The sequence below is a fragment of the Bos indicus x Bos taurus genome, chromosome 23 (assembly GCF_003369695.1).
Source record: "Bos indicus x Bos taurus breed Angus x Brahman F1 hybrid chromosome 23, Bos_hybrid_MaternalHap_v2.0, whole genome shotgun sequence".
NCBI classification, from domain to species: Eukaryota; Metazoa; Chordata; class Mammalia; order Artiodactyla; family Bovidae; genus Bos; species Bos indicus x Bos taurus.
In genome coordinates, this window is record NC_040098.1 from 19121737 (window position 1) to 19131687 (window position 9951).

Here is a 9951-nt window from a genome sequence, read left to right on the forward strand (position 1 = left end):
TCTGCTTCTCTGTTACTTCTTTTTTAATATTACTTATTTAATTGGCTGCATCAGGCCTTAGCTGAAGTATGCAGGTGCTTTCATTGCAGCACTTGGCCTCTCTAGTTGCAGGGCACAGCCTCCATAGTTGCACAGTGGGGCTTAGTTGCCCCAGGACATGTGGGATCTTAGTTCTCTGACCAGGAATCGAACCCACACCCTCTGTTGCAAGGTGGATTCTTAACCACTGGACCACCAGGGAAGTGCCTGTTAACTTCATTTAGATGATTGAAATTTTCCTCAACCCAAAGGGTAGGGACAATGGTCTTTTTTTGGATATCCCAGAAATCTGGAAGAAAACATGATGATATAAGTTCATTTATTTTGGGCTCCAGAGAAACTGATTGTCGTGCATGTGTGTCTCTGTGTGTGAATATCTGGGTGCGTCTGTGTGTGCAGGCACGTGTAGGCATGTACGTTGGGAGGGTGCGGAATCCTGAGAACTTCCAGATGCTCCGTTGCCCTTTGTCCCAGAATGGCCAGGGCTGCCCAGCATTGATTGGGAGCCATTCGCAGGATAAAAGGGCTGGTTTTTCGGTCTGTAATGACCAGCCCCTGCCCCATCCAGCATACGGTGGGCTCCAATGAGGGGAGCTGTTATTTGCTTCCCCAGGTCAGTTTAAGAGGCAGTAAGGAAAGGCAGAGCTCACCTCACCTAAGCAGGCAAGCAGGGTAGGTAGCACAACAATCCAGGCCTCAAAGGTGTAAACCCAGACTTGAATCCCCCGGCCACTTTTCTGGCAGTGCAATCCTGGGAAAGTTCCTTGGCCTCTCTCAGCCTTAGTGTTCTCATCCATAAATTGGGCCAATGACTTCCATGCTATGAATTCATAGAAGTGCAGAGTAGGAGAGAGAGTGTGTGCTCAAGGGAGGAGAGGCACCACATTCTCCTCTTCCACCAAGTCCTCCAGGTTGCTGCTGCTAGAAATGGATTTGGCAGAAGGAAGGCTTAATTCCCTTTTAGGAAGCCTCTCTCCTAGACCCTGGCTGCCTCCCTGGCCTTCCACCCAGCACTGGGAGCTGGTGGAGTCTGTCACTCAGGTCCAGGAAGGATCTGGAGTAGGTGTCCAGTAGGACAAGAGGCGTGTGAAAGCTCCACCTGGCGGGGCACCCGGTAGGGCATCACCTCGCAGCCTGAGGGGGTGGGCTGCCTCAGAGACAGACTCCTGCCCACTTCTCAGCATTGCTCAGAGCCAGCCCTGGGTCAGTGGAGTTCGCCCACCTCCAACACAGATGTTCTCAGCCCTCCACACCCCCACGCGGACTCCCTCATCCTCTGGAGAGCTTCCTTTGCTCCAATCTGATGCTGTGACTGCCCAGAGCAGCCCCACGGGGACAGTTCTGACACTGTCCCTTAGCAGCCGGCAGTTTTAGATGCCAGCACTGGTTGTTCTTGGAACTGCCCTTTTGCGTTTTGTCTGATTTCCCCTGGAGCCCCTGGGACCTTGGCACCCAGGTAGGGCTGTGCCACCCTGGAAGAAGGAAGCCAAAAATAGGAGTCCCTAAACTCCAGTACTTTGGCCACCTCATGTGAAGAGTTGACTCATTGGAAAAGACCCTGATGCTGGGAGGGATTGGGGGCAGGAGGAGAAGGGGACGACAGAGGATGAGATGGCTGGATGGCATCACAGACTTGATGGACGTGAGTCTGAGCGAACTCCGGGAGTTGGTGATGGACAGGGAGGCCTGGCGTGCTGCAATTCATGGGGTTGCAAAGAGTCAACATGACTGAGAGACTGAACTGAACTGAACTGACCCAGGAATGGTGGAAAGGCACACATAGGTGCTCGGGAGGTCTGTGGGGTTAACGTCGATGGTTTGAAGTCCAAACCTGGACCTTCGGATATTGAAACTTAGTCCATTGTCAAGTATTTTCAACCCGTATTTCTCCACAGAAAACGAATTGGATGTAAAACTTCCCTCCCACCCTTCACCCAAACTTCTCTGAAGTTGGGCATTTGACACTGATTTTCCCAGCTCAGTATCAACTATAGCATCGCTGAAGAGCACGAAACTGCTATTTAGACATTTTAAAGATGCAATTTGAGTTCCAGGCAGGGGAAAGGGGTGGATAAAAAGAGATTATATGATAATGATATGGCGGTGGGAGCCTGTCAAATAAAGTGCATTTTCTCTGGTGGGCAGGCTATTTCTGGAGCTGGGCATGGGTCGCTCTGCTGAAGGATGTGTTTATCCTAATGGGAAGCAGGGCTGAGCTAGGCCGCAGCTCCCTGCACAGTTCTTAAAGTCTTAAGATACCGCAAAGACATCTGTGGTATCCAGAAGACGCATTTAGTCTGCCCTGGCCCTTTCAGTGTGTGCTGACTTGGCTCTGACAGGAGCCAGAGGAAGGCAGGGGAAAGTCTAACAGCAGAAGTGGGAGAACGCGGGTCTATTCAGACCTGCCGATTAAGGTGCTTTTGGTTACAAGGAACAATGCAGTTTCCTATAGGATCTAACAGGTGGCCCAGAGCCAGGGCTCCAGGTAGGGCTTTATCAGGGCACTAACTCCTGTAATGCTGCCTGCCCTGCCCTCTTGTGATTCTTTTCTTTAGGCTGACTCACCTCATGGCTGCAAGGTGGCTGCCGGCAGCAGCTCTGGCACTTGCTTCCTTGGTCATATCCAGACGAAAAAGACAGGAAACCTTTTTCCTTCAGTTTGTGATCAATTTAAGCCACACCTTGGACTAACAGCAGCTAGTTGGCTGACATCTTGGGTTAATCAGTCGGCGTTCCGAGCCCAATGCTAGCAAAGAGACTTAAGTCTTTGTTAACCCTAACTGCTGGGATCAGATTCCCCAGAGACTCAGGTACTGCATGAGGGTGGGGCAGGGATGGGGGAGGCTTAATTGGACTCTGTAAGGAAGGCAGGGGAAATGGTGAGTTGATAATGAAAGCAGTTAAGCAATGGACAGTATTCCCAAGCAGAGAGGCAGAAAACTTGTTCTAACAGAGACCTGGTCTGGTCGGGCCTTCTGTCTCACAGAGCTGTCAGAGTCAAGAAGATGATGGTGGGACGTCTCTGGCAGTCCAGTGGTTAAGACTCCATGCTTTCACTGCAGAGGTCTTGAGCTTGATCCTTGGTCAGGAAACTAAGATCCCGCATACGGCACAAAGTGGCCTAAAGAAAAAAAGAAAAAAATTCCAAATAAACTCTTTTCAAATTCTGTTAAAAAAAAAAGAAAGAAGACAGAAAATAAAAATGTGAAATAGATGTAAATAATGTGTTATATAGATAAGATACACTAAAGTATAAAATATATGTATATGAACTTCATGGATGAATCACCTCATACCTCAGTTTTCTGTTCTGTAAAATGGACACAGTAATACTGACTTATCATCCTTTGCAAAGGGTACAAAATTTCATGGATTAATTCCAGCCTTCCTAGGGACCTGCGAGATGACTCTGACCGAGGCTTGTTTTCCCCACAGTGGGATGGTGATCACTCCAGTCCCATGGTACCATCTCCCCATCCCACCCCAACCCAGTTGGTCTCAGCAACACTCCCTTCGAAACGTATGAAAATCAGACTTCTCAGTGTTGTCAATCCCTGTCCCAACTACCACACTGGGAGCTCTGCCTCCTGGATCTAAAACACAGAGGCCTTAGACTCACAGGGAGGACCCGCCTCTTCCCAAGAGTTCCAGGGGGGCATTGCTCAGAGCCAGTCACAGTGATGAAGCCTGGCTGTGAGCCCGAGATGCTATGGATGGGACGGGCTGGAGCCTGCTGGCTGAGTCCCAGGACAGACCAGCACAGGTGTCAGACAAAGGGATGGAGGAGGGGTGTTTTAGAGTGTGAGGCCCAGCGTTGGCTGGGGGGCCTGGGAAGACACAGGTGGGTGTTCCCGCCCTGCAGTAGGACACTCTGCTACTGTTGTCACAGGCAAGGCTCACCCCGAGCTGAAATAATGGCCACAAAGCTGCAGGCTTCCTGTCCCGAGGGCCACCCCTGGAAGTGGAACTGGTTGCTCTGCAAGGCACAGCCTCCATTCTCATGGGAGAAAGCCAGCGTTTTTGTTTCCCCAGATGCCAGCAGGCCAGCTCCTCTGCACCTTTCCTCTTCCTCCAGGTCTGGTCTCTTCTCAGAGGGGAGTAGGCACTATAACATGCACTCGCGTGTGTGCGCACACACACACACACACACCCTCTCCCAGGTCTTACCTGCTCTGCCCCCGGCCACCGCACATGGAGAGATTGCACTCTGCTGAGGACGTGGAGGGCAGACACAGAGGACACGCGTTCCCCTTCTCTGCCTACAAAGAGACACCGACCGTGGGAGTTCTCAAAAGGGAGAGCAGTAAGGCTCTTATGCCTCAGGCCCATTCAGGGTATAGTCTCTCTGCAGCTCCAGCCCGGGACTGAGGCCTTTGGGGGAGCTCTTAGAGCTTCCCGGCCCCCGTGGTGTCTGGTACAAAACAGTGACTGTAGAAACTGGAAGGAATCTGGGGGAGCCTGTGATGCCAGGACAACGGCGGCTCGGCAGAGAGGGAGGGGGCCCACACAGGAGTCTCCTCCTGCCACGTGGCCCGTCCCCTGGAGCCTGGTCCAGGGCGCGCTCTGGGGGTGGGGTAGGGTTGCTGAAGCCCGAGGGAAAGAGACAGTACCCGAGAGGAGCCTGGAGAAGCCCGAGGACTCCGAGCCCCACCTCTGCTCCCCACAAGGTGGCAACAGCCCTTTGTAGGAGCCCCGGCTTGGGGTGGGGGTGATGTCCAAGCTCACTCTGAGGACCAGGTCTCACCTCCTGTGTCCTGATGGTCTGAGGAGTCCTTCGAAATCTTCAGGTCATTTCACCTGGGCCTGGGTGTGCCTCTCCTTCCTGTTTTAGTGCCTTAACTCCTCGGACTGGCCCCTGCTGACGGGTTCTGACCTCCCCACTCCCCTTCAGCTCTTCCATAACCTCTGTGGGAGTGGGGGCAACACCAGGACACAGGTCTACTCTCGGGACTCTGAAAGGGCCAGTGGGAAGACGAGCCAGAGATCAGCTCCCCACTAGACCATAGATAAAAACATATAAGTTAGTACCTCTGGCTGGCCTGACCGTGTGTGCCCAGGACACAGCTGTTCACGGATGTCCAAGAAGTCGCCCCTGCAATGTGGCCAACAGCCATGAGGAGCCTTAGCATGACCTCTGCCTAGTGCTGTCTCTGTTCTATGGGGGTCCTGGCGAAAGGTGGGCTCTCTTATGTGAAAATGAGCATCTCTACCCATCAAAGGCATGGTGAGGGACCCTCTGCTTGCTGCCCATGAGATAGACTTTGCGGGCAGATCTGTGGTCAAAGGCAAACAGCAAACATGTTTTTTCTTTAACTTCAAAACAATACATATGTTGTTATTTTTCAGTCACTCTGCGTTGTGTCAACTCTTTGCCACCCCATTGACTGCAGCACGCCAGGCTCCTCTGTCCTCCACTATCTCCCAGAATTTGCTCAAATTTATGTCCATTGAATCAGTGACGCTATCTAATCATCTCATCCTTTTGCAGCATCAGAGTCTTTTCCAATGAGTCCAATGTGATCCCCTTCATGGATTGTAGTCTTGTGGCAAAGTGGCTTGTGTAAGTCAATGAAGCTATGAGCCATGCCGTGCATGGAGAGTTCTGACAAAATGTGGTTCACTGGAGGAGGAAATGGCAAACCACTCCAGTATTCTTGCCGCGAGAACCCCACAAACAGTATGAAATACATATGTGTGTGTGTGTGTGTGTGTGTGTGTATACACACATATCTAATTTTATTTATTCACCAATTCCATTATGTGAATTTGCCTACTCATTAAAATTTATTTGTAACCCACAAGTTAATAGACGTAGTATTTTTGCAGCCATTTGAGGACATGGGCAGAGGGGCAAAAAGATTTGAGTCACCCACGGACACGTCCCCAGCTGAGGTCAAATTAGGTGACATTTTATACTGTTAACAAGGATCCTCGTCCATTTAACATTTTTGCGTTTTTTTTTTTTTTTTTGGTTGGTGATTTTGTTGTTTAAAATGGCTCCCAAACATAGTGCTGAAAAATCTGCCTAGTGTTCCTAAGTCAAAGAGGGCTGTGATGTGCCTTTCTGGAGAAAAAAAAAATGTGTTAGGTTAGTTTCATTCAGGTCTGAGTTACAGAGCTGTTGGCTGTGAGTTCAGTGTTAATGAATCAACAAAATATGTTAAGTAGAGTGTCTTTATACAGAAACACACATAAAACAAGGTTATGGATTGATTGGTTGATGAAAATATTGTGACCAGAAACCTGACCCCACATTTCCCCTAGAAGCAATGGCTCAGTGTTCTGTATTTCAGTGTTTGCATTGATTTTGTAGAACATACCTACCGCAAATAATAAGAATTAATAAGAATTACCTGGAGATCAATTTATTCATACATATATTCAGTATAAAGATGAAAATAATATAAATGCATATATAAATATAAAGTCATAAAATACATAATCTCCCTTTATCCACTTTTCTTCTCTAATCCTGCTCCTGTCTCCTAGGAAACCATTATTAACCATTTGGGATATATCCTTCCATACCTTTCTTTATTAAATTATATGCTGAAATATATGTATTATATATAAATTTTATAAGTCTATTTTATGAAAGGAATTATGCATGTACATATGACTTGCCTTTTATCAATTAGGTGATGGTCAGCAAATTTTTTTTCTGTAAAAGGCCAGATAATAAATATCTTCTGCTTTGTGAACCAGATGATCTCTGACACCCGTCCTCAACTTTGCCACTGCATTTCAAGAAGTCAACTGTAGACAATATGAAAGTGAACAGGTGCGACTGTGTTCCCATAAAACTTTATTTATGGACACTGAAGTTTGAATTTCATATGATTTTTATGTATCATAAAATATTGCTCTTCTTTTGATTGTATTTCAACCATTTAAAACTGTAAAAACCATTCTTAGTTTGCAGGCAGTACAGTCACAGACGGGCTGGATTTGGTTTATGGGACTCACTTTACTGACCCCTGATGTAGATTACATGTTGAAGATCTCTTTCTGTTAATACATGGCTATATACCTCATTGTTTTAATGGCTGCCTTGTATTTCCATTCCATGAATGTACTTCAATGTATATAGCTATTTTCCTTATTGAAGAACATGCAGATTATCCTCAATATTTTGCTATAACAGAACATCCTTGTGCATACATCTTGAGGCCTTTGTGAGTGTTTCTATGCAGTAGAATTCTAGGATTGGAGCTCCCAGTCCATCCCTCTGCATTCTACCTCTCTCTTGGCAACTGCCCATCTGTGCTCTTTGTCTGAGAATCTATTTCTGTTTCATAGATAAGTCCATTGGCTACCCTAGTTTTAAGCAGGAGAGCGACATGGTTGAATCTGCTTCATTTGGCATAATTTTTTGTTACGAGAATAATTTTAGATTCAGAGAAAAGTTGCAAAGATAGTACAGAGGTTTCAGTTTAGCCAGTTCCTCCTATTATTAAGGACTTATACGGGTTTGTCAACACCGTGAGAATCACATAGATATATCATTATTAATTATGCTTCAGACTCTATTCAGACTCTCCCAGTTTTCTCTACTGATGTTCGTCTTTTTAAAAAAATGTCTTTAGTTTTGATTGTGCAGGGTCTTCATTTCTGCATGAGCTTTCTCTAGTCGCAGCAAGCGAAAGCTACTCTTCCTCGTGACACGTGGGCTTCTCATTGCAGTGGCTTCTCTTGTCGCAGAGCATGGGCTCTAGGCACACGGGTTTCAGTAGTTGCAGTTTGCAGGCTCTAGAGCAGTGGTACACGGAACTAGTTGCTCCGCGGCATGTGGGATTGTTCCAGACCTGGGATCGAACTCGTGTCCCCTGTGTTGGCAGGTAGATTCTTACCCACTGCAGCACCAGGGAAGTCCCCAGTGCTCTTTTTGTGTTCCAGGGTCCCATCCAGGATCCCACGTTTAGCAGGTCTGTTTTTAGGAAGATAAGCAGTAGTTGTGGTCTGCAGAGTGGACTGGAGAGGCCCAGGTTTGGAGGCCAGGGGACCTTGGGGGAAGTTGGCCAGGAGCCCGGTGTGGGGGCTGGTGGTTGAGGCCAGGCTTTCCAGTTGTTGCAGAAGGGAGCCGTGAGGGGAGATACAGACCTGAAAGGTTAGTGATTATGTTACGAGGTTGACCCAGTGGGACAATCGATCTAATAAAGTGAAGTTGAAATATCACCATGTGTGGCTTCCTGCTAAATCTCATCTGGCAGATGATCACTGAGCCCCTATCAGATGGCAGGTCCTGATGTTCTCCAGACACGGGGCTCTGGGTTCCACCTGCCACCCTCATCTTTAGCCTGGTTTTCCCATTTCACTGCCTAGGAGTACGCTAAAACCAAACTCTACTCCTTAAAAGAAGTCCAACACTGAAAAAATTTTCACAGCCTGTCCTTGCTGCTGCCAAGAATATATATTACCAATTTCCAGTGGAAGCTCAAATGTCCTTTTGCAATAACCTGGCCTCCAGGCACGAAGTTCAAGGGGTCACTACAAGTTGGGACTATGCCTGGGGGACTGATGGCCATGGTGCCTGGTGAGAGCTGTGGAGGGGAGGTAGGTACCAGGCAGGGATGGACCCTGAGACCCAGGGAGCCCTGGATGCTCACTGCCTTGGGCTGCAGCCCGGGGTTAAGGAAAAAAATCCAGAGAAATCCTGGTTGGCATGTTTCTAGCCCAGATGGAAGAGAAATAGGACAAACTGCTAAAAAGGTTCCAAAACCAACACATGAGAAGTGCCTGCTGCCAGCAAATTCGAGGTATGTTGGCACACACAGCAGAAGAGAAATGTATTCACCCCTTTGGAAAGGGGAAGACAAGAAGACGGAGGGCTGTTGAGAGAAGGCGGGTGCTCCTTGCCAACCGCCAAACGCCAGCTCTGGGAAAAAGCCGCTGCTTCCAAACGATCGAGCAGGACTGGGGCGAGCCAGAAGGAAGGGGCGCAGACAGCCAGGCGACAGGCATCTCGCGATGTGGGGCTCGTGGCTTGTCAGCCCCACTCCCCTCGGCAGTGCCCTCAGCCACTCAGTCCGTCTCTCCCCACAAGCTCAGGAGGCGTCCTGTTCCCACTTTCTTCCTGGCCTGGCCCTGCCCTTCCAGGGGGCGCTAATGGTAAAGAACCCGCCTGCCAATGCAGGAGACGCAGGAGACTCGGGTTTGATCCCTGAGTTGGGAAGATCTCCGGGAAGAGGAAATGGCATCCCGTTCCAGTGTTCTTGCCCAGAAAATTCCATGGACAGAGGAGCCCGGCGGGCTACAGCTACCATGGGGTAAAGAGCTGGACAAGGCTGAGCGGCTGAGAACGCACGCCCTTCCTCAAAAGGGCTACCTCTCTTCCGTCTTCTCCTGATTCACACTCTGCCCATCTTTGGGGGCACGTCTCTATGCACTATCCATACATGTAGGATATCTCCAGCATTACACATCCTATGTTATCAAGGGGACTTCCCTGATGGCTGAGATGGTAAAAGCGTCTGCCTACAATGCGGGAGACCCGGGTTCAATCCCTGGGTCGGGAAGATCCCCTGGAGAAGGAAATGGCAACCCACTCCAGTATTCTTGCTTGGAAAATCCATGGATGGAGGAGCCTGGTAGGCTACAGTCCATGGGGTTGCAAAGAGTTGGACACGACTGAGAGACTTCACTTCACATCAAGGGAGAAGCTAGAAGAACATCTCTAGATGCCAGTCCCTTGTGTTGTGCTAGACGGGTCCACACACACCCCAGTCCTAACCTTGACGTCACCCAGTGTCACTTCCACCGCACACTGTACCTCAGTGAGTTAGGAGTGAATTACAGAGCTGGCTGGATTCAAAGGGAGGGGAATGAGGCATCATCTCTTAATAGGAAGGGAGTAAAGAATGTAAGGATATGTTTTAGAATCACTGCAGACTCCAACTTCCAGAGAGTAAAGTG

General features: G+C 48.8%; 1 long non-coding RNA gene across 1 annotated transcript; it reads right to left on the reverse strand.

Annotated features, from left to right (window-relative positions):
- Positions 1-2966: 2966 nt before the first annotated feature.
- Positions 2967-4473, reverse strand: LOC113882053. The gene is made up of 2 exons (XR_003508267.1): positions 4207-4473; positions 2967-3160 (listed from the first exon to the last, which is right to left on the reverse strand). It is a non-coding gene; the product is annotated as an uncharacterized LOC113882053 (long non-coding RNA).
- Between the last annotated feature and the right edge of the window lie 5478 nt (positions 4474-9951).